Below are 24,769 nucleotides of genomic sequence, written 5' to 3' on the forward strand. Positions count from 1 at the left end.
ATTGCCAACATTGATTCAGCACTGACAATAACGAATGGACCAATATTGAGTATTGGCTCCGTATCGCAGGCCAGAGTTAGGCCCGTCTCGCAGTCTGTACTTTATAGTACTTTATAAGCCACATCTGTATTTTATAATGGCCAAATTTTTTAATCAGTTCTTGTCTCCGAGACGAAGAATATTTGGCCGCCGATATAGAGCAAATATTGGGCCAGTTAAACAATCTCGGTAATTTCTACGCGGGATGATGCGTCAAGCAGATGCATTTTGCTGCGTGCGTCTCATGCGATATTAATTAGCACACATAAACTGCCGGTGCGAAGTCCATTCCGTAGATCGTAGTAGGTGCTTTAATGTCGCGTGATGGTTTGAATTAGAGATTGCGCGTAATTGATATTCCTTTCCACAAATGGTTTGTGCGGCGTATTTGATTCCGTGACAAAGACAGAAAATATTTACGGAGCTATACGGGGTTTCCATGTTAATTGAATCGTCGAGTTAAACAATTTGCGGACAGTCTGTCAGTATGTTTGCGTATGTGTGTACAGGTGTGTGTTTGCGTACGACTATCGAATTATTTTCTTTGGCTTCCGGGGCTTTTGTGCATACGTCGCGAATCGCGAAAGCGAAAATATTGCATATCCCGTAACGGCCACGAGTCAAGCTCAAGGGCGGGATTTATCGCGAAACTCTTGTAAACGTCGGCTCTGTGACGTACTGTTGCGATACCCGATGACTCTCAGCAATACAAAGCTACTTGATACATTTTGGCGTTTCGCGCTGTGCGAATGCGATTGCAGGATTAAACGCGACATTCTGTTTGCTTTCAATATTTATCCGCGTATCTCTATATGAATGCTTTGTCGTGTCATGTTGCGTATGACACAAATTAAATAAAAAAACTCTGTGGTGAATTTTTATGTATTATTTTTATATATTCTCTTTCTCTTTCTATGGCAAATATATTTTATTTGTTTGTTTCAGAGAAACCTCAATATATCATCGCGTTGTCGCATTTTAACTTTTTAAATGCCATTGTTAATTTAGAAATATCAAATCAAAACGCATAACGCGTCAGCATTAATATATTTTCAGATTTTTTTTATTGTCTTTTTTACACATTTTGAAATTTATAAAATAAATTGATTAAAACTCAATGCTTTTGTTCAAACGTCAGTTACGACATTAACGATTCCTGAAACCACATTTCAATTGAAACCGGCTTTCCGCTTATTCACGAGAAATCAGAAACCTTTTAATCAGGAATATACTATCCAAATATTGATAATATTTGTAATAAAGTAATTATAACTAGTAAAAACAAGGAAAGCGATTTTGATCAAAAGTTTTTACAAACTCGAAGAAATCCGATATTATTTATTTTGTTATCAATTGCCGATTTCGTTTGTCGATAGCAAATTCGTGCATCGTGTTCAAATCAGAATTGTTAATTGTTGTGTATAGTGTACTGGGCAGACTTTATACCAATTATTAAATTTTTTTAAAAATAGGAATAGACATATTTGAATGTATAATTAAATTCTTAATTAAAACAGTTATCCAAAATCAAAATAATTGTTAGAATATAAAGATTTTTTGTAGTATTACATTTCCTTGATAAACTTCCTTCATAATTATTTAATAAGTCCAACAAAATTATTTTCAAATTTGTATTGAATTAAATTTTTATTAGAGATGTGCGATTTAAAGTTTTTGATGCTGAATCGAATCGAATTAAATCGAACCAAACTCTCTACCTAGAACGAATGGTTTTATTAAAGAATCTAAAAAATAACAAAAATCTGTAAAATTAACTACAAATATGAAAATTCGTTCACCGTCAAAATAATTATAAAGATTTAAGTTGCTAAAATTAAAAAATTTTTTGTAGCACTGTTCATTGCTCTTGAGCGTTTAAAATAATTAATTTGATGATACAGCGAAATATTATTTTTAAATCTGCATCTAACTAAATTTTTTATACTTTAGCAAAAACCGTTCTTTCCGTATAATTGTGAAATCTGACATTAGATGCATACGGATACGTGACTTATGGTGAGAGAACCAATGCCGCGGAGAATAAATGTCCGTGAAGTGAATAAATTCAAATGGATCCCTCGTAAAACAGTTTCTCGGCTCTGTGCACACCCCTTAGCTTTTTTTACGTCTGCCGGTGGTTTTACGATCGCGCGTATATAGCTCTCGATGTAATGCGTGCATCGTAAAGATGCGTCGGCAAATCCCGCCGTCCACGCGCGATGTCGGGTCGAATATTGACCGTAACTCCTGCTTTTTCAAATCGCGCTTAACGCGCTTTACCCTTGCCGATCTTATAAAGCCATTATGTCTATAATAAGAAGTCTAAAGATGTAGAAAATTACGTATTATATTTATATTGGCAATAGGTCTTGAACTAAAAGTTTTTTTATTTTTAGATAATGTGTTCACGTAAAAAAAATATAAAAGAGTAGTATAAGCGATTGGTAAAGTTTGATGAATGAATAAATAGATAAATATACGGAAAGAACGGTTATGTTAAAAAATCTAAAAAAAATTAGTCATGTATGAATAGAAATGAGAAAATAATTTTCTTAGATTAAAATAATTATGTAAGGTACCCAAACTGATTGTTAGAATATCAAAATTTTTTTGTAGTATTACTTATCATATGGTTGCGTTTTCTTTATAATTATTTTATTATATAACACAAAGTCACTTTACATATGAATAAAGATTCGAAATTTTTGAATCATAGAGATTTTAATTTGAATATTCGAATAGTTCGTACATCTCTAATCTCTAGATATTTTAGTAAAATTCTTTTGTGTATATGTTATGTATAATTAATAATAATTTGATAAAATAGATTCTTTAAATTTTAATATAATCCAAAATAGTCGTTATTAAAAATCCGAAAATAATTCAATAATATTCTAATTATATTATCAACACAAATAGGTAACACCGCGTTTCTATGCAATGCTGGAACTTTTATCATTCGCGTGAATAATACGTATTTAAAACGAACAAACACGAGATGGTACAATCTGCGGTATCATTTACAAGTTAAAGTGTTACAGACTCCATTCCCATAAAATATAGCCCTATTATAATTTACTTTCGTAAGTCTAATTCACAGCAAATTACAAAGTTTCAAAATAACAGCTATACATGCTATCGGTTGCAACAGCTCAGTGAAAATCATTGGGAGATAGAATGAATCTGATCTCTGCCGACGCGTTTGCACATAAAGATATAATGCAATTTCATGGGGTTATTTGCGGAATACGGCGGAAAATTATGGCAATTCGTGCCCTTCGTCGCATATGTTGCTTTTATGATTCTGTCGGTGAGCAATATTAGCGACATTTGAGATTGAAATGGCGCATTCAGACGTACTAAGGTCCAGCTCAATTTAGTGATTATTTAACGATTCCCAATGATAGGAATTATAGAAATATAATGTTTCATAAAAATCACATAATAAAAAGCAATAAGTGCAATAAACAGCATGTTTCAAATATCTGAATTTGCTAGCGCAAAGCGCGCGCACACACACAGACTAGCTACCATGTTACTTCGCATGTCGTTGAGAATTACGACGATTTCAAAAAAGCACATTCACGTGTTTACGGGACCGTCGGCGCGTTTTCCGTCGAGTTTTTCGAGACTGCTTTGCTCGAGGGTTTGCTCGAGTCCGCTATTTTCAATGCAAATCGTCTCCAGTTACACAAGAGCGCATCGTTCGTAATCCTCCAACGCGAAAATTCAAATTATGCGTCGCGGAATGGAAATTCGCCGGCCGCATAAGAATATCGCGCTAATGAGCAAGCTAGACGACAGGATCGATTTTTTTTTACATGACAATGTATATATCCGTTTCCTACGAACATCGGTCGGCTACGATAAACGTTTGTCGATTTTGTCCGACTATTCCCACGGGAGTCGCGGAAGTAATATAGTTGAAATGGCGACGTATCAGATGGCGCACTAACTTTTGTCATGAATCTATTATGAACTCTTTCTTATTCTTGAGTTCCCGTAACAAAGTACCACGACATCGTATCGCTATGGCTTTGCTAGTTTTATGGTTTATATTACACGAGTATCAAGATACATGAACTTGTTAGTGCACAAGATATGGCAAGATATAAATACGTATAGAATCATTCCAGAAGTCGATACAAAAGTATTTCGGAAATTTGTGAAATAAGTCTTTTTATTGTAATGTTTTATTTACACAATTGAGGCTGAACATTTGAAAATTGCGAACATATGGTTTATTTATTTCAAGTTAAAATGTCAAATATCTGAGATACTTTTTATATGATAACGTTTGCTTTGAAGAATGTGCATTTACACAATCGTAGGTGATTAAAAACGGAAGCAAATGAAATTTGTATTGTACAATAATAATCACGTAAAAAGAAATTAATGTGTCACGTAATTGAACAGGTTTTAATTAATATCCGTTCCGTTGAAGAAAGAAATGGTACAGGTAAACGTTGTATAATATAATATAATAATAATATATATTTCTTTATTGAATTATTTTTTTATGCAACGATGTACTGTAAAAGTGCAACTGTATGTGTTGCATTTACGGAAAAAATGAGTCAATAGAAAAAAATTGCTATTATACCATTGAATATTTTTCTATATTATATTTTTTTCTGTCTTAAAAGCGGATGCTAGAATCTGTCCCAATTGCACGTGACGCATCCTGTATAAAAGACTCCTTTCGATGGACACGGACAATTGTCTATCCATTTATCTATCCAGTGTACTGGAAAGACTGCACTCGTTTTAGCTTTTGTTATTCATTGTGCTGCGGTTTCCGAGCAAGCAAGAGAATATATGGAATGCATAAATCTGTTTAGCCGTTGAATTCGCTATGTTGACATTTACACTGCATACAATGCGCAGTACAAACCAATGTTTGCCGTACGAATGGTCAATTGATTTAATGCTGCAAAGACATATGCGTATGTTTTTTATCGCTTATGACATTGTTTGCCGTGAAACAAAAACGTTAGCATATGTATCTCTGTTATGTCGTGAATTTTTATTTGTGATCTCGTTAAAAAATAAATTTCCATTTCCTTTTGCTCTATGTAATAGTAAGAAGAGGCGTTAGGACCGCCGCGGAAAATGTAGATCGCGAATACAATTACGTCGAAGCTTACGAGAGTTATCACTTATTTCTTCGTCCACTTCAGCACGCGATGTTCCAAGTTAGCGCATACACGGCGCAAAGATGTCTCAAGCATGTAAATTCGTGATTAAGGACGTTACTTTCCATCAAAACTTTAAATTACTTCCGCTGTGTTCACGGGATTCAAAGAGATTAGAACAAAAAAAAGAAGAGGGGAAAAAAAAGGAAGAAGACGGGAATATTTCATCGAGTCTAACGCCACCGTGCATTGTGAGAGAAAGAAGTGCTTCTTTTTCCGTATTATACTTTGTACTCGACTTGTACACGCTTGTGCGGCCGTATTCCCGGTGTTCGAGAACCGGGGGAATTTCAAACAGTCCCATTAGGGCGCGGCGTGGTACCGGCCGATTTATAATTCCGTATGCGCCTCGGAATTATTAATGCGAAAACTTTTCTGAGAATCGAGTCCCCGGCGTCCTAGAAACCGATGGAAGGAAGGAGGGTAGATTTTCTGTGTAACATCTCTTTCATGTTAACACATGGCTCTCGACTCGAGCTTTGCTTTACACGCAGGAACTGACCTGGTTACATCCTTACATTACGGACTCGGCGGAATTTATTTAGCGGATAAGTTGAAAATTGACTCTTTCGAAAATCACGTGAGCCTTTGTCAGAAATTTTTTCCCGTAAGAATTTGCACATAAAACACAAGATGCCGCGTGATACGAGTTTTTTTTTTATGAGAAAAAGAAGAGAGGCGTGTCGGTATGGGAATGATTTGAAAATATTATTTCTCGTGTCGTATCTTCTCTTTTAAAGTTGCTAACCGTGAATGTGAAATAAATGAAATGTTAAGAACAAAAAAGTAAGAGCAAAGACTCGGGATGTGCTGTTTTAAAGTGAGTTCTCGCGTCTCGGTCTCTTGCTCTTGCGAAAAAACTGACGAAACTTCTGAAATAGATCACATTAACAGACTCCAGTTCGGACAGCGCAACTTTATTTCGCAGAGATCATAATTCTCTCGCGGAGCGGTAGGAGAGAGTGGTGTAGGGAGAAGAAGAACATCACACAGAGCTTCGACTACGCCGCATTCCTCTCCGACTCGACTTCGTCAAAAAGACTTTCGCGTCTGTACAGTTTCTTTTCAACCGTAAGGAATCGCCGTATAGCGTCGCGTCTCGGAGCGAGATAGTTCATCGCGAGCCGTACTGAGCCGAGTACATAGTTTCCCGTCGTTTCTCGCACGCGCACCGGGCGCGCGTTTCCGGTACGTTAAACTTCCGTAAGGGAGTGAGAGAGGAGACGCTCGCGCCTCCTCCGATCGAAAGTAATTAAATTCGTAGCGACACGCAGAAGCGTTTTCTCCGCGCGCGTGCTCGCGCGTGTTGTGTCGCGCGGCGGAAACGAAAAATAGACGCCAGACAAGCCAGATGCTGTCTATTATTCGGGAAATACCGTCGGCCATTCGGCCTCGCGACGACGCTTAGAAAAAGTAATGCATAGAAAATGAGATAAATTTGCAATGCATTGTACGGAATTTTGTTGCGCGAGATGCAATGAAACATTCATGTTCTTCTTCCGCGTAGGAACGACGGGCCGACGGGTATCGCGCGTTGAAAAAATCGCGAATATCAGTTAAAAAAAATTGGCGTGTCGCTTCTTTTGACACATAACGTTTGATTTACGGTAGTGTGTCGATGTAGCGTGATTTATATGCCGCTGTTCGTAAGTCTGCGAAAAAAAATTAAAGAAATAGCATCGATCGACGCCAAAATATTGATATAATCGTTATTTTTCTACTGACAATGAGATTTATCGTGAAACATTGTAAAATATAGTTTTTTTGTTTTTTTTTTTATTTAAAAGATATTTCTTTATTAAAGACAGACGAAATGCGCTTTCGTAATTAACTTTCTTTTGTTTTTTTCATTTAATTTGGTGAAACATGTAAGATTTATTCTCTTTGATTAAATAGATGTATAATATATTAATAGAAAAAAATTCCATGGAAAAATCGTATAATGTATTAAAAGTTTTTAACTTCTATTAGCAAAAAATACCTGATGAATTGTAACAAAGAGTATAAAATATTTCTTCTCGTTTATTTAACCTATGGCAAGAGAATAAAAGAGTTAACATATAATGCATTGTACTTTCTTTTATTACATTAAAAATTTCTTTTGGAATAAAATGTATTTTTATCGATTTTCTCAATTAAAATTACAATGTTGATAATAAGCATTCGTGCATATGATTTTAAATTTCTATTCCAAGTTTAGAATTTTATTTATGCAGCTTATCTTTGTAAAATGGAATATTTCTTATACCGAGTTATTTTAACTTAGATAATGTAACGAAGAGTCGCCGATGGGCAAACGGCTGATGCGATCGGCGGCACAAAAAGATGAGATTTTTATCGTAAAAAGAAAGAAAAAAAAATATCTATCGTCTGAAAAATGGAAATTTCACGAGACGTGCAATCAAGCCGATTACAATTGTAGGCTTCGAACGGTTGAACCGATAATCGAAGAAACCGCCGGCCCCCGGCCATGACTAGAATTTTCCGTGACAATGGCGTGATTAATTCACCGCTAATTGGCTGGTGCGCGAGTGCGGCGCATCGCTGGCGTTATCGTCGACTTCGTCGCGCGGCAACGACGTCGGGCGCCGTCCGCGGCGACGTCGCATAAAAGCGCGTCTCTTTATCTCGGCGCTCGCGAACCGTATAACGTTCGCACAAAGGGGGTAAAATTGCGATTGTATTTTTCGTTCGTTCCCGCTGATCCGCACCTTTGCTCTCAATCACTCCCACGGCATATCGTTCCATTCTCGGGCTCGCCCTACTGATCGATCGACTCCTCTCTCGCTCCCGGTTTTTATACCGCCGCATCAGCGGATTTATCTACCTGCGCGCGCGCGCGCGCGTGTGTGTGTGTGTGTGTGTGTGTGTGTGTGTATGCGTGCACGAGGATAAACGCCACATAATCCAGCTGCCCGTGATTGCTATGTGACACGACCGGGGACGTAGCCGTGCACATCCGCCACGGTAGGCTCGCGCGAGTTCTGTCATTCGGTGTATTCGGGTAGTCCACATACCGTCGGGCCAGCAGCCGAACCCAGACCGTCATGATTAAGGTCATTCCGCAGCCTATGCATTTATTCCGGCGTTTTCCCCGTTCTCTTTCATTCCTGCGTTTACCCTCCGGCGCGCTACCCCCTCTCCCCATTCTCTTCGCCGGTCTCGCCAGAATTTGCTCTCCGCGCCTCTAGCGAGTTTTTAATTCTCGCCAGAGGCTTTTAAGCGGATTAAAAGTACGGTATTCTATGAGCTAATTAGCATAATAGTTATTTAATAAGACAGCACAGCTTACGATGCACACTGGTGCGGGGGGAGGGGGAGACTTCTATCACGGTTGAATTCCTTTTGAAAAATATGCATTCGTTGACTCTTATTAACTGTTATGTGTATACATATAATACGTAGGAACAATGATTGTGAATGAATAAGGTACGGTGAAATTAATACCGATCATATTTTTCACTGTCTTTATGCAGCTCTTAAATCAAAAAGTCTTTGTAATAAACGCAAGGGTTCAAGTACCGCTATTCTCTTCAGAATAGAAGATATTTAGGTCTTTAAAAGTCTCGCGTACTATTATTTTCATTATTCTATTTAACTGTACATTTTTATCTTCATTTTCTTCATTTGTATTAGTTAGGGTGCCTTTACTTTTTTTTGTGTGTTGAAGCGATTATCTTTCTCTTGTGTCTGCAATTAATTTCGGTGTAGCTTTTTTGGATTTACGAGGACGCGCGACACACAATAACGAGTAATTCAGGCATATCGCTGGAAATGCCCACGGAGAGCTTGGTTTCGAAAGAGATGCGAAAGCATCGAGATCGTCCTCGCGTATATTCGGTGCTCTCGCATTTTATTTGCATACGGAGCCGTAGCCTGCAAGCGCAAACACGAGTTTGGAGCCGAGTGCATACCGGTCGTGATCGCGTTCGAATAATACGAGTTAGCAAAACCCAACGGTCGGAACGAGTTAGAACCAGCGCGGAAAATTATCAAAAAAGCCGTACCGCGGCGATCGGAAACTTCGTGAGTCTCTCTCTCTATCTCTTTCTCTCTTTCTCTCTCTGTCTCTCTTGACGATGTTTTTTCTTCTGCGGAGAACTTTATCTCTGACCCAGCTGCAGTACCACCGTCATGCCAGTTCTTTTCGCCCTCCTCGCGAAAATCAATCGCGTGTATAATAAAGTTAACCGCCGACGTAATGGCGACCGTATCGCCGCGGGGGAAGGCGGCGCGATTCTCTCAAAAGAACGAGCGAGTTGCGAGGAAGAACATCCGCGGACTCGGGGGTTAATTAAATCCTTTTTTACCTGCCCTGGCTGCCATTGCCCTGCCGTTCTGCAAATCAACCGGGCGCCAGGCGACATTTTTATGGACTGCTGCTCTCCGCTGAACAGCTCTGTGTTTATTCGGAATTTCCGTTTGTGTTATTCTTCGCCGTTTTATTCGCATCACCTGCATCGGGCTTTTGGCATTCGGGCTTTCGTTGTTGCAGCAATGTAAATCGCGATTGACGGACTGCCGTACGCAGCGAACCGGTGATTTGGCGTATTTTTTATTTTTTTTTTTTTAAAGGCACATTTTGATCTTTCGCTAAACTACAATCTGGATGTTGACACGAATTTCTTCCCGTGACTCACGAGTCTGACTTTTATACAACAATATTAATTTTTACGCAAAATTATTGTCGCGAAAGTCAAACGTACGAAGTGCGTCTGTTTATTTTTTCGTCTCTACATTTTCGTACACGCTTTATACGCGCGGTGTTTTCAGGACGAATATTTTTCACGAACGAAGAATGAAAATATAATTTTACATTACGCGAACATATAACTGTGCTCGGTATATGTGTCACGAGAGAAAAGTTTTCGCGAGTATCCATTTTCGCCGTCACATATTTAATGACGGAGTATTATAGTCATGCAATATGTATGGCGCAATGTAACTTTACAATGAATGAATATTGTCCGTAATATAAAAGACATCCTACATTTTCTCCATTACGAATATTGCGAAGATTAAAATTCGTGAAATTAATTCTAAATTAATTGCCGAGGTATTCTGACGACGCCAATAATTCTTCTGCATGATCCTTATATATTACGAAAACGTAAACGTAGGTTTCTGCAGCGCGTGCAAAAAGCGCGCGACACTTCCCGGCGTATATCTTACATAATTTTTATGTTGTGTGCGCCGGGGAAAAAATTATGCAGCCGCAAAGCGCTTTTTCGCCGTGAAAGAGGTATTTGTCTTGGGATTTTGAACGTTACGTAAATTGCTTTTAGAAAAATCCATGCCACGCGATATTGTGCCCGGCGCGATTTTAATTACGCGCTCCACTTACGCCATTATAATTTATTTTCCATGTCGCCCCGTCGCGGTTCGTCGTTTCGTCGGCCATAGAAATCCGGGGCAACGCCAGTGCAGCGGCGACAATATCGTTCCGACGGGGGTGGCGCGCTTGTAGGTCCCGCGCGAAACGCGCACTGCGCCGGAATGTCGATTATCGGAACGTCTGTTTTCCGATCGAACGATTATCCGAGCCAAACGACGCATTCAGAACACGTGTTCGCGCTTACACCTACAACAGTGTGGACAGTGTCCGGGCAACAGCCGGAGGGCTGGGACGGTCTCATTGTGTTCCATTGATTCTGCGCTGCACTCTCGATAAACTGGCTAATGATCGCCACCTACGCGAAGTGCACTTTGTCGTATCGCTTACGTCAAGAAGCGCTTTGTATAAACATCTTTGTTCGATTCGCTCGAAACTACCAATTCTACTTACAAAGATTTCGATTGATTCACAAATATTTCAGCCAAACACATTCATCGGCATGTATTTAATTTCTTTGCGTTGTATATTTGTCTAAAAAAAAATCGAGGACAAATACAACATGTAATGAAATTGAATAAGTGAAAAAGTTAATATAAACTTAAATACTTTATTTGAAAAGTAGCAATAGATTTTTATCAATTTGTTATAATTGTAATAAATGTTCGAAAGAGTTTGATAGTCATCAGTTCGAATAGAAGAATTTTCGAGCATTATAATAATTTTAAAAATTGATGAAAACGTCTTTAAGCGTTTATAACTTTTTAATAAACATTTGAACATGAATTTATATAAATTTTTTCATCTCTTTGATCTTATACATTAATATGTTGTATAAGTTCTCAACCTTTTTGGATGCCCTGCAGGTAGAGATTGTTTTTTCATATTAAATCTTTCCGTATTAGATATCAAAAGAAGTTGAGCTAAGTATGTTCAGTGATATAAGAAATTTGAATTCACCTGTGCAAAATTTTCTACAGTAAACTTAATACAAATCTGATCGTCAAGTTTTTTTCGAGAGTATCTTTTTGAAAATTCAGAAAATAACTTTAAATTGTATATGAAAAATAAGTATTCGTAGATTTTCTTGCGATAAAACTTTTTGAATGAATGATATATATCGTACATTGTTACCGAGCCAAGAATAATAACTCGTTAAAGACCACTTTTGGAGACCTTCCAAAAGTTGATTTAGTCCAAAGAGTAAGCAAGAATATAAAGTCCATATATATTAATTTTGTGTATTGATCTCACCGTTACAACTTACAGAGAGAAGTTATTTCACATACGCCATAATTTTACGCTATTTCCGTAGTAACGTTCGGTGACTTGCATTAATTCCCATCCGATTAAATGCACCACACACGAATGAAAATTGATAGCATGCTGAGAAAGAAGTCATAAATTGTACGAGATAGAAAAATGGGATAAATGCATTTATCGTTGACCTTAAGAGAGAAAAAGCTATATAACTTTTGTAATCTTAGGACAAGAATTTACAATTAAATTCCATTTAAGAAGATATATTTGTGCAAAATAATTGCGTAGTTTTCGCAGTATCTAATATTTTAATAGATCTGATATGCATTTTTTTATTATGCAAGTTTTTTTTATACACACTACCGCTACATTTTGTTCTTCGTTGATCAATACTTCCACTTTGCTGATGTACGTTTTTTCTTACAAATGTCAAATAATACATTCGTAGAGCCTGGCATTTTCGTGAAATTCTCGATTATTATTATTACTTTTTAAATAGACTCACTAATCAGATTTTTATATTACTAAAATTTTGAATGAAGATTGTTACGTTTGTGTTACGTATACATATGAATGCATATCGATTTCTGATTAATCTACACTACCGAATTTTATTTTTAGTTAAATCTTCTTGCCATAAGACGTGGCAAAAATAACTACTCTTGCTTTTGAATATCTTTATAACCTTTCAAGTATTTTCGCTTTAATAACTTTAAAATCAACTTTTCTTTAATAAAAAGTTAGTAGTTATAAACTGTAATTTTTAATAATAAGTATATCTTTTTAATTAAACATAAAATTAAATTGAAAAACTTTGAAAATTACTTATATAAAATTGAATTCATAGAAAATTGATGCTATAAAAAAATTAATAATGTCTTTGATTGAAAGTTATTCTTTTATCAATAATTTTTTTACTCTTAAAGAAAATTATAAAGAGATCTATGAAAAAATAAAATTTGGATTTAGAACCAGAGTGTTTATACATAAATTAATTATTGATTAATAAATAATCGCAATAAAAGATATATAAAGAGAGACAAATAAAAAAATTTAATAGAGGAACAAAAGTAACCGCTTATAGAAAATCAATTTCAGGTTTTGTCATATTTTTCGTATCGCTGACATGAGAAACGATACTAGGATCTTTCTTCGGTTGTAACGTGGAAAGATATTGCGTGGATCGACATGTTACCAGTTACTCTGATTAAAATACAAAGTCTGCTCTCTTTCTCTCTTTCTCTCTCTCTTTCGATGCTTCTCCCGCGAGATGCAAAGCGAAACCGATCCATAGATCGATTTCAATTTAAAGACAGAATTTCGACCGACTCACCGTAATTGAATTAAAGGATCATCGTGTGCGGAAGACGTGGCCGGAGAAGCGCTGGGATTTAAAATTAAATCGATCGGGCTTTTCGTCGGTAGGTTTCCTGCCGAAACGGAGAAACTCGTCCTTTCTGTCACCGACGAATGGCGCAGCTCTGATTGAATGGTGACTTTGAAGGATTTTTACGAAATTGGCATCAATGCGACGCCTCTTTCTTTTTTGAAGCGACATAACGCTTTTCTACTGATTGCCGTGCAGTCAGTATGAGCCATGAAATTAGTGCCGTCGCTTCAAGCGCACTTTTCACACAATTCATAATACGTTTGAAAGATTTTACGGAAAAGGGGATCAAAGGAAATATATCTGTTACGCTTAAGTTTCTTGCGAATGTAATTTTGAATATTAGGATTCACTTTTACGAACTTCCATGATATATTGCACAATCTTAGCGAGGGTCGAACTGCAAAGTGCGCGGCAAACGATCTGTAACTTGAACTTCTTTCCAAATAGGTACTGTCGATTTCTGTGTCAGTTGAGCAATTGGCAATTCTAAGTCTGTAGTCGTAAAGCATCTAGACGAGTGAACAATCGAATGAGAGAGAACAATCGAAACTTTGTATATAAGTTGCCTCGCTCTCTTCATGTCCCTCTTTCGTGCATCCGGATTAGCTTTTCATTCTTTAATCTTCATCTTCAAGGATCAGGTATTCTGAGTCCCATGTTGTTGTCTCGGATATTACGTGATATTGATGATTTTGTTTGGTTGTTAGTCGGTCGTGCGAATCGATATTGTCGTCTTCGGTATTAATTAACAGTGTGGCAGTAACGGCAAAAGAAATGTCATTCGATTCGAGCGTTCACTTGTTACGAAAGTTTCTTCTCACTGCCACCCGATCAACATCGTTCTTAACGCGGTCTTCTGTCCGTTTCACTTCCAACTTCGAAAAGCTCCCTGACTTAATGAAGAACGCGAATTACATCGCGTTCTTGTGCAAAGTCTTCGTTAGTTGTGGTTTTATTCAAAAAGGTTATTATTTGATGCAAAACAATGAAACCGCCTAAGGGGGATCGAAGATGAAATACGTATAAATAAATTGCTTTTTCTATGTAAAGAAGAAAAAGAAGCGGAGTTTTGTTTTTCTCAATTCTGTCTGCAACAGATTTCAATTAGAAACGCAATTCGTCCGCAGAATTTATTAGTTTTTTGGTTTTTCTCTGTATCGCTGGTATTTAGATATGTCCTGGAAAAAAATGTCCTTCTTTTAATAGCCACGACAATATTTCACGAGTTTATATCGATGAATTAAAACGTCACAAGCAGGACTGGCGACTAGAAGATTGTTATCGAAAACAATCGTTCGTAATTCCCGGAATCCCAGTGTCTTCTCATATCGGAATTCAATTTGAGCATGCCTGTAATTGGCTCGGGCTGGCTTTCGCTCTCTCTCTCTCTCTCTCTCTCTCGCGCGCGCGCGCTTGTGCCGGGGAGATTCCGTAGCTGCACGAGATTCGGTTAACTTGAAGAACACATGACGCCCGTCAGTGAGATGCAGGTCTAGATGCGTTGATAATTGATCGAGTATCCGAACAATTAATAATGTAGCGATGGATATCAAATTAGCAGATTCTTTTTAACAACCAGATAAATTTCTACCGAACATCGAAACGAATTTTACGTCGTGCGTTTCGTAGAACTCCATTTGGTAATCGTAAACTCGTCTCTGAAAAGCTCGAACGCTCGCGAAATCGTCGGACGCGCAATCTCGACATGGAAATATGCGAAAACATCGGTAAGTCCGACGAAGGTGCCACGCTTGTGATTCACGAGCTGCCATTAACGGCCGGCGTAACAAATTTATGATGCTGTAACGGCACTATTTAAACGTGAATACCTACGGGATTTTTCCTAAAAAGTTCGTGTATAAGTATTAAAACTATTTGAATTTTGTATAATAAGTACAGAGTGATAAGCAAAGAATATAAACATTCCGAATTTTTTGGTATTTATAAATTTAATGCAATTTTTTGTCTTAAAAAAAATAAAATTATAGTTCCCTTTTCGCCAATGATTTAAACTTGAACTGTTTTCATCAACTCTATCATTCATATAAATGAATTTCATATTTCTTAAAGATAATAATTAAAAAAATTATTTAAAAAATTAATTGCACTCAAATTTTTGAAAATATATTGTTTAGTTTTGATTCTAAACAATAGATTCTAACATAAACATTCTAACATTGAATTAAGCTATTAACCTGTATGTGTGTGTTGCGTGATTAAATCGAATACTATGTATTATCACTTAAAAATACAAGTGGATGCTTGTCATGAAGAATAGAAATTTCAAATTATCAAATATGCTTGAAGAGAATTACGATTAACTAAACTGCATTTAACGATTTTAAAGATTTTGTTAGACTTTATGACTATAGAAGCTCAAGCATAAGCAAGCTAACTTAATTGTTTGTTGCATAAAGATAATATCCATAAAAATGACAAATATAAAATGTTGCGTTGAAATAACGAACATAGTTCATTGATTTTGAGAAATGAAATATAAGTTTGTGTTTAAAGAAAATTTTGTTCTCTTATAAAGTAAGCGCGTATATCGCGGTAGATGAAGCAATTAGTAGGAGTTGGAAATCCAAGTTTTAAATGTATCTTTCGTAAAGTCGAAAAGTAGGACAGAGCGCGTTTTACACGCTTTTTTTCCGGTAACAACTAAGAAACTACAGGAACGTTGAATTTAGTTGAGAGCAGCATTTTACAATTGAAATGCGAAACGTTGAAAGAAAAGTCTTTTTTTCTCTCTTCCTTTATAAATGAAAAAAGATGTGGTTTACATATGAAATGATTTTTCTGTGCTATTTGCTAATGCAATCGCCTTTATTTATCGTATTATCTCTCGCTATTTCTGACTACTTTAAAAAAGACATTTCTCGTTATCTTACAGAATAGAAGTTTCCAATAACGAGATAGACTTTTAATTGCACAAGTCACGGTCGGGAGTCAAGTTTGACTTTTCCGATCGTACCTTGTTACTGGCGGATTGACTGCTGCAGTTTGTAGAACGACATAGGGGACGGTATCGACAATACCAAATCGCATCAACAGGAAGTCAGATGTGTTCTCATAAATCACACCATAGCGGGATGCAACGCGAATTCATCGTTTTAGTTCCGAGCACCGAGAATTACATACGACTTGCATATTTACATGCGCGTATATCGGCTTTACGTATTTCGTGTCAGAATCGACTACCCTCCCTCATGTCATGCATATCTTTGAATGCACGCATGTTATTTAGGAAAAGGTGGCATTATGGTCTCCCATTTGCATTTTGCATAATAACTTTATTAATATATAATTAATATTTCAAAATTAAATTGAAAATATTTAACATTTTTATTTCCCTATATATACGTTACATTAATTTTAGATTCAAAATTATAAAATATCTAATAATAAGATACAGCATAATGGATCGAAAAGAAATAGGGATAATGTGACTCCTTCAAATAAAATAGATTAACAAAATTAGTTTAATTGAGAAAACTATTTTGTTATAAAATTATATTATAGTTAAAATATTGTAGAAGAGAAAATATTGCAGAATGTATGCAAATATATGTATATGACCTTCTCTCAATACAGACTGCGGTATTAAAAATTTAAATACATGTAAACTATAAATTTCTAATAGAACAATCAACTTGTCGAGTACGCGAAATTTTGCAAAAATATGTAATTGCATAGATAACAAAACAGTAAATACTTTGATATGAAAACTTCGAGAAAAGAATTAAATCTATTAAGATATTAGCATGCTTAGGGACCTAAATTAGCACAATCAAAATATGTACAAGCGAATAAAATATTAAATAACAAAACATTTTAGTGTAAATATATTTGTGTAATAATACATAAGGGTTTAAAAAAACAAAGAAGTATGTGCAAATCAACGCTAAAATATAAACTATACTTGAAAAGGTTTAAAAAAACTAAAAAAAACGTCTTATAACAAATGTCAGATGCTGGATATTGGCATAAACTGTTGCTAATTAATGCCATTATATAACAGCAAGTTATTATACAAACGATTTCATAAGGAGTCACTAGAATTTCTCATTTAACGACGAAGATATGTATGTACATACATACAAGGCTATAATATACAATTTTTTTCTTTTACAGTATTTAGAAATGCGCGCAATTTTGCAAAAATATATAATTGCTTAGATAACAAAACAGTAGCTATATGATCCTTCTGTAATAAAACGATTTCTCAAAGTTAACTTGTTTACCAAAAATTATTCCATCGATCGCGAAATGTTTGTCCTAGAATGCGCGCAGTTGATACTATGTCAGTATGTGTTTTTATCCTGCAAAAACGTTTAGTAAAATATCAGTCGATACCGGACGCGCTGTATTTGTTAGGGGAAATTATCGCTGCACTATTTTCCGAATACGCTGAAAGCGGTCGATTGTTTAAGTATAAATTGGAAATCGAGAGAGAGAGAGAGAGAGACTAACACGAAACTTGTAGAACTATAAATTGGAAAGTACGTTTAGCCTGATCTAATTCCGTTCATTCCATTACACGTTCGCGAAGTAATCGCTTCGACCGACAGGCAGGCAGGCTGCGCGAAAACAGCGCGGGTGACTCTCAAGGAACGTTCAACCGTTTCAACTTTCCGGATCAAACGGACCATGCGATTCTATCGAAACTCTCGCTTGCTCGTTTTCGCATCACAAAGGCGGGGAGTATCGCAGGGCCGAAACTTGCGACGGCAAACTTTTTAATTACGCTGCAACGGTACAGCTAAACACGCGCTAATTTATCTTGTGGCCGTTCGCTCGCACCTCGTTGAAAAAATTCAACAATTAACGCACATCGCGAATTTTCTTAATAACGAGACCGTTCCCTCGTGCACGGAGAATTTCTTTCGGACGTGTCGGTATTCTGCCATGAAATACCAGCGTCTGATCGGATTTTTTGTAAAGAACGCCGTCGATCCGCGTAGGAAGCAATGCCGTTAATTCGTAAATCCCAATTCTTACAGATCTCTCGAGCGATTCTTTTCGGATCAGAGATTATTAGAATGAGAACACAAAGAATAAAGTTTATGAAAGAAAAGATTTTTATTGCCTTAACGTTAGATATTATTATTAATTTTATTTTTGGGGGAAAAATGATGCATTTTCATGTGTGGCAAGTTTCAGAAAAAATATGTTCATAAATACGTTGACATGTTCTTTTGAAATTAATGTACCATTTGACCTCAATTTTTTTGCTGTTATTCGGCGCAAAAGTATAGCGTGCAACATCGAGCGAAGGAAAAGTGATTTTAATGGAACTTCAAGCTATGTGGAAAGAGATGTTGATCGAAGAACGCGAGATTTAATTAAGGCTCCTCTGTAACTTAAAGAACTCTCACAGCCGCGTCTGAATTACGTTCTTACTACGGTGCACTAAACGTAAAACGTAATCAACCTTCTTATTTATAGACGCAAGTTTTCTCAAAAACACCGATTCATCTTTTATGTGTTTTTTTTTTAAGTCTAGTACATTAATCAATGGAAGACGTGTTTCCGCTTCTCTTATCTAAATGTGCTCGAGTATACAAACATAATTTAATATTAGATTTTGAAAAAAAGTGGATATTTAAGAATTTTATAAAAGTGCACTGTTATATTACACACACACACACACACACACTTGTATCGAAAAAAATAATTAATAGGGGAACATTATTTAATTTATAATTCCAATATAATTTTTATGTTTTATCCGTTGAAATATTTTATAATATTTTAATTGAAATGTACTTAGTAATGTTTATTAATTTTGTTAATATAACTACACCAAAAAAGCAAGTGTCAAATGAACTCTTTATTGTTTCATATACGCAACAATATATATAATCTTTTTAGAAGAATTTGAAAATGTTGAATTTCAACAATATTATAGTGTCATTTCAATACTATAATTGTTATTTCAAGAATATAATATAATTTTGATAATTTTATTCTAAGAAAATTATAATCTTCGATTTAAACATACAGTATTTTCTATCCAACATTTTTTTCTTTCCATTCAAGAAAATTATTCTTAAATAACAAGAATATCATTTTCTTGATATAAAATCTTAAAATAAATCTTCATTCAAGTAAATTTTTTTGATTGAACGCAATATAATCTTATTTCAACATTTTCATTTTGAAACTAAAGATGTCAAAATAACAATATTCTTTTTTCCTTTGTAATACTCTGAGAATTTGTTGATTTTTTGTCCCTCTGTTTTGACATAAAATATATCGTGTAATAATATTATATTAATATGAGAAAGAAAGAGAGAGAGAGAGAGAGAGAGAGAGAGAGAGAGAGAGAACAGTAAACTTAATTTATGCGCGCTCTATTCAGTTTTATTTTTTAAAATTGCATTTACAGGATTCCCGGTCCATTTCCATCGAAATAATTCAATTGAAAGGAGTTGTCTCGAGTATCGAGACAAGTTGAACTGTCGCGAGTCGATCGTCGCGCAAATAACTCGGAGGTTATCAACTCACGCGCGGCATTATCCGCAGACCGCAGCACCCGCCCCCAGGGCCTTTCACCCCCTCTGATCTACTCCTGATTCTAAACACCCGCGAGTGAAACATTGTTTCGAACTTCTGTACTTACGACGGTCGGGCAGGAGCCGAGGGCTCGTCTGTACATCGACATCGCGCGCAGTGTCGTATATCTGACGCTGTGTACAAAGGGGGCGGGTTGCCCGTGTTGTACGAGGGCTGTGCTGTTGAAAGTACGCGGAGAATGCGCGGTTGGGCAAGGAAGATAGAAACGGGGTTGTTGCCGTCGACTATGTAAAAACAAAGAGCTGGTATTTTTCCTGGTGCGTAAAAGTGTCAATACTGGTGGAGTTTTTGCGAGTCGGTTGCTCTTCGCTGCGTCAAACTGATGGATGTGTGCAGATGTAGAGATGTTGTGTTACAGAAATGGAGTCAGAGTACGAAAAGAGCGTATCTTGCGGCTGAGGGAGAAAAAAAAAGGAGTCACCCCCGACTCCGACGTATCCAATTAAAAAAGTACATGTTATTTGTCGACGTATTTCTGTGCCGATTATTAATGGAATTGCGTCGCATGCCAAGTCGAGAAATAACAAAAGTCGAAAAATAGTTTTATCCACGTTTGGAACATAGTAACATTTATCGAAATTCCTGCCCTAGCTTACTCGTTTTTCTCGACTCTTCCCTTATCGCCGGCTTTTCGTATTTACTTTGAAGCGATGGTTGGTCACAACATCGCCGTTGGAACTCATCGATCGGTCGAAACGCGCTTTCCTACCGCGCTCCGTCGATTCTACCGTTGAGTAAATCATCGTTAAAAGGGAGACATACAGAGTTAAAGAAAGAAAGAAAGAGAGAGTATGTGTAAGACAGAAAGAATGTAGAAAGGAATGTATTTAGAGCAAACGGAGGAGCGAGAGAAAGAAGAGCGATGTCTGGAACGAAGATACGCGCGGCAATGGAACCCGATACTAAAATTCCATTAAAGCTCTGATCGACGATATCCTACTCGTAATAATATATTTCTTTCGACACTGAAAAACGACGTTGTCCGTTATATACGTGTACATATATCTCTTCGCGCGCGAACGTTGTGTATACGCGCGCGAATGGCCTGGCTATTTGCATACGTACGTTAGACATGCGGAAAAATGCGTCCGCCAAACGCACCGTGTAAGGTAAAGCAGTTTTGGCGATTTGAGAATACAATTCCGCTTCATTTTTCCTACTCTTTCCGCATTCAGAAAATTGACAAATGAAGGAGAGGACGATTTATATATCGTACAACCGTATGGCGGAGAATTGGTGCAAATAATTTATACCGACGTGTATATACGGGAGCGTGTATCCCGGAATAAATTGCGGGATTGTCGGTGGAATAATTTATAACAACTCGTCACTGTAGTCATAAAAATATTGCGGAAAGGAAATAGATTATGTTGTGCCGCGCATTGTCGCACGCATTTCACCGCGAGTCGTCATTATTAACGACATCGTTAACGCTATAGCGTTGCCCGCGCGCGAATATTTTTCCAGTGTGAATATTTTTATACGCGATTTAGACACGAACGCGATCGTAATGCCGGAAAGGAAGCGGGCCACTCGAATGTGTTTCGCAGCTCATAAATTTGCCCCCTATCCGGTACGCGGTGCAATATATGAGATATTCGTCGCGTATGGCACGGAGTGCCGCGGGAAAAATCGCAACGTAAGAAGCTTCCGGCTTTTCCCCCGAGAGGCGGCGAAAAGAAAATGTCTGGGAATGCATTATCACTGCGCCAGTATCGTTCCATCATTCACTGCGTTATCTCGTATCTACACGCTGTCTTCTACATTTTTATTTCTTCCCTAACAGCTGTATTTTCCGACATTTAACTTTAATCAGAATTTTCTTTGCAATCAAGAATGTGAAATATTTGAAACCATTCCCATATGTTCTCAGATCGTTTCTCTGATTAATCTTTAAATCGATAGGCAGTCTACTAATACAATTTATGTTCCAGATAAATTTACATTAGCTGTACTCTTACGAGATAAAGGAATGTAAAAATAATGAACTTTGAGACTTCAACAACAATGGGAAGGTACAAATCGATCAGCTTTATTACCAACCTAAATGAAATATTTAAGGAAACTACGCCTGGGGGGTGTTGTAACTCTACTATTCGCCTATCCGTTTAAAGATTAATCAGTAAGGCCTACGGCCAAACAAGATTAGTTAAATAATAACAATCAGAATATTTAAAGTTTTGGGGGAAATTATATAAGAAAAAGTTGTATTTGTTACTTTAGTATTTTTTTCGAACAATTAATTGATTCTCTTTTACAGACCAATTTTAACAATTAGTTGTAAAGTAGATTTTTGCAAAGTTGTTTTTGTGTCAAAAATGTATTTTTATGCTCTTGTTTCGAATTGTTGTTTAAATAACTTTGCTCTGCTTTAATCATTTTAATGTATTAATTTCTCGAATCGTTCATTAACTTACAAATATACACATATTTGATTATATATATATAAAACTGTCCATCTATCAATATTACGTATGCATCTGTTCATTTATTCATATCAAATATTGTAAGTTGCCATTTTCGCGCAATTCTCAAAAGCAAGCTGAGTGGATACATCTAGATACAGTAGCTGTACACTGCGAGAGAGGTTTCTTTGCTTGTGGTTCTTCGCATCGCGTTGCATCTCTTGCGAGACGCGCGACGAGAAAGGAGAGGCAGCGGAAAAAGAGAAAGAGAGAAAAAGGAAGAAAGAGAGAGTGTATGTGTGTTGTGTGTGTGCGTCTCGCAATGCACTTTTCCGAGCGATCGAGCACCGACAAAAACCTTCGGTCTCTCAACCTCCGACTCCCTTTTATCCTCGACTGCATCCCGATCCGCCGCCCCGTCCCGAGGTCCTATCTCAGCCCGTAGGAAAGAACGCGGTGGTTGCGCGCGTACGTGACGGTGCATTTACATAACGCCGCTGCAAATTGTCAATGCGGTCGGCTTTGAAAATAAAATATGCACTGCCGTTGCCGGCAGCAGTCTGCGCTGGCCTCGCGCGCGAGCGGGCGAACGGGGGGAGGAAAGGGCGATAAGAGGTACTGAAGAGAGGCCGAAAGGAAACGCCGACGACGACAATGGTGGTAGTGTGGCACGGTGATTACGTTGGTGCACGTGGGTGCGCTGCGCGAAAGGGGTGCAAGATCGGGCAGAGAGGGTCGTGATTTAAGAGGCCGTGCAGACGAATAAATTTCGCCAACGTGTGTTCCCGGCTTAGGTGGGACTTCTGCGCGAAAAAAAAAAGGAAGCTGCATACGAGTGTACGTGGCCGCGTTTATGTACGAGGTGTACGGAGATTAGATGCTGCTTAGAAGAATCACAGAATACTCGGGAAGCGAGAAAAATTGAATAAGACCGGGGAAAATACTCTCTAAATCGGAATCAGTGTATTGTTTACCGAGAGAAAAAGAGAGAGATAAAGAAAGTGAATATCTGCTTTCAGTCTGCTACACTTTATAACTATATTAATTATTGATATATGTACTGTCTTTCAGTTATAATACATTGATTCCAATTAATCATTAAAGAACAGTGAATAGCCATTGAGAATCACAGTCATAACTATAGCACTGCAAATCAATAAAATCTCACTGATTCGGATGTAGCTTCACATTCTGAACATATATTTTGCTTTCGAAGTCATTAATTCGCCTGATCGAAAATAGTATTAGTTTGATCGTTATATGTTCCACGGAACTAAAATTTTAATCTTTGCTTCCGTTTTCATCTCGTCTCTTTCGCCCGTTTATAAGTTTATCACGAACGCCGTGGTATGTTCTCGAGAGTGATGGTGATTTGCTCAACGGAAAGTTTGACGCGCACTTCGTTGATTATTTAATCAGCGTTCAGGTGGTCGTTGAAAACGTGTAACTTTATATTCGAGCGCGAGTATGCAACTCCGTGCGCATGCGATTACTCCTAATGCCTCTCGCCTTTTTCCTGGTCGCGCTCCGCTAGCGGTTGCTTCCTGTGCTCTTTTTCGTACTTTCTAGCTCCATTCCTCGCCGGCAATACCGACGAATGCTTCCATACATTTTGCGGTCTGCTTTTTTTTTTTTCGTTTACCCTTTCTCGCCGCCGGCCTACCGACCTCGCCTGCAGTTTACCTTTGGTCAGCGGACGCACATAACGGCCGCACAAAAGTTACGAAGCGTGCAACACACGCGTGGGATTAAGGGGGTAGAGAACTGCAAACGATCGCGGGATTGCGGGATAACGTTATCGTATTTTCCTTTGGGGGGTGGGGGGAGGGGAGGCAAACCAACAAATGAAAGGGAGAAACGCGCGATGATGTCGTTGCATTGTTGTGCCTCGCACAACGAGTTGACGTAAAAAAGTCTTTGTTTTTTTAATTAAGGCGAGCACATTGCCCGTGCATTAATTTTACAAATGTTATCCTTGAAACAATTGAAAGACCGTCGTTATCCTTTTTAAAAGTACAAATAAAATATCGCGCCGGATCCTTTGAAAGAAACGATAGGCTACAAAGTATTATTAATCTTAAAAAGAAAAAAAAACGCGTTAATCAATCTTGTTACTATATCCTTTGTAATCGTAGTGGATTAATAGTGCAGTTATATGCTCGCTTTGATCGACGATTAAGTTTACATTAATACGAATGGGATTGCATTGTTCTCGTTATCTGCACTAAGATGCTTATGCAACTAAGATGCTGTAAAGCAAAGCCGAGATGCTTTAGACATAATGAATTTAATATGGAAAATGGTTTTGTGGCTTAACTGTTCTCTGTTACGAGTCGCGTACACGTATGAGCCTGAGGCATGCAATAAACGTTAAATCAAAGGACAAATACTAATTTAATAGTTAATTAATGATATCAATGCTTTATAATTATAAGTTCTTTGCATTAAATTTTCACGATACATCGCTTACATATATTATTAATTTTTATAGACTTTATTATCCTGTAAAAATTGTTTCAGAGGAATTTATAAAAAATTGTAACGTTATTACATAGAGATTTATAAAAAT

The 24,769-nt window shown here is 37.2% G+C and overlaps 1 protein-coding gene and 1 long non-coding RNA gene across 6 annotated transcripts in view; both read left to right on the forward strand.

Moving 5' to 3' along the window:
- Nucleotides 1-24,769, forward strand: part of LOC105838812 (hemicentin-1) — a 165,989-nt gene that overhangs the window by 15,539 nt on the left and 125,681 nt on the right. The gene's annotated exons all lie outside the window — the stretch shown is intronic.
- On the forward strand, nt 91-14,724 carry LOC118644758. Of its 2 annotated transcripts, none has more exons than XR_004962525.1 (3): nt 91-4,041; nt 13,664-13,668; nt 14,713-14,724. It is a non-coding gene; the product is annotated as an uncharacterized LOC118644758 (long non-coding RNA). The 2 variants fall into 2 exon arrangements; XR_004962524.1 differs by having other exon boundaries at nt 91-9,865; nt 14,713-14,723.

Source organism: Monomorium pharaonis, chromosome 3 (genome assembly GCF_013373865.1).
Source record: "Monomorium pharaonis isolate MP-MQ-018 chromosome 3, ASM1337386v2, whole genome shotgun sequence".
Taxonomy (NCBI): domain Eukaryota; kingdom Metazoa; phylum Arthropoda; class Insecta; order Hymenoptera; family Formicidae; genus Monomorium; species Monomorium pharaonis.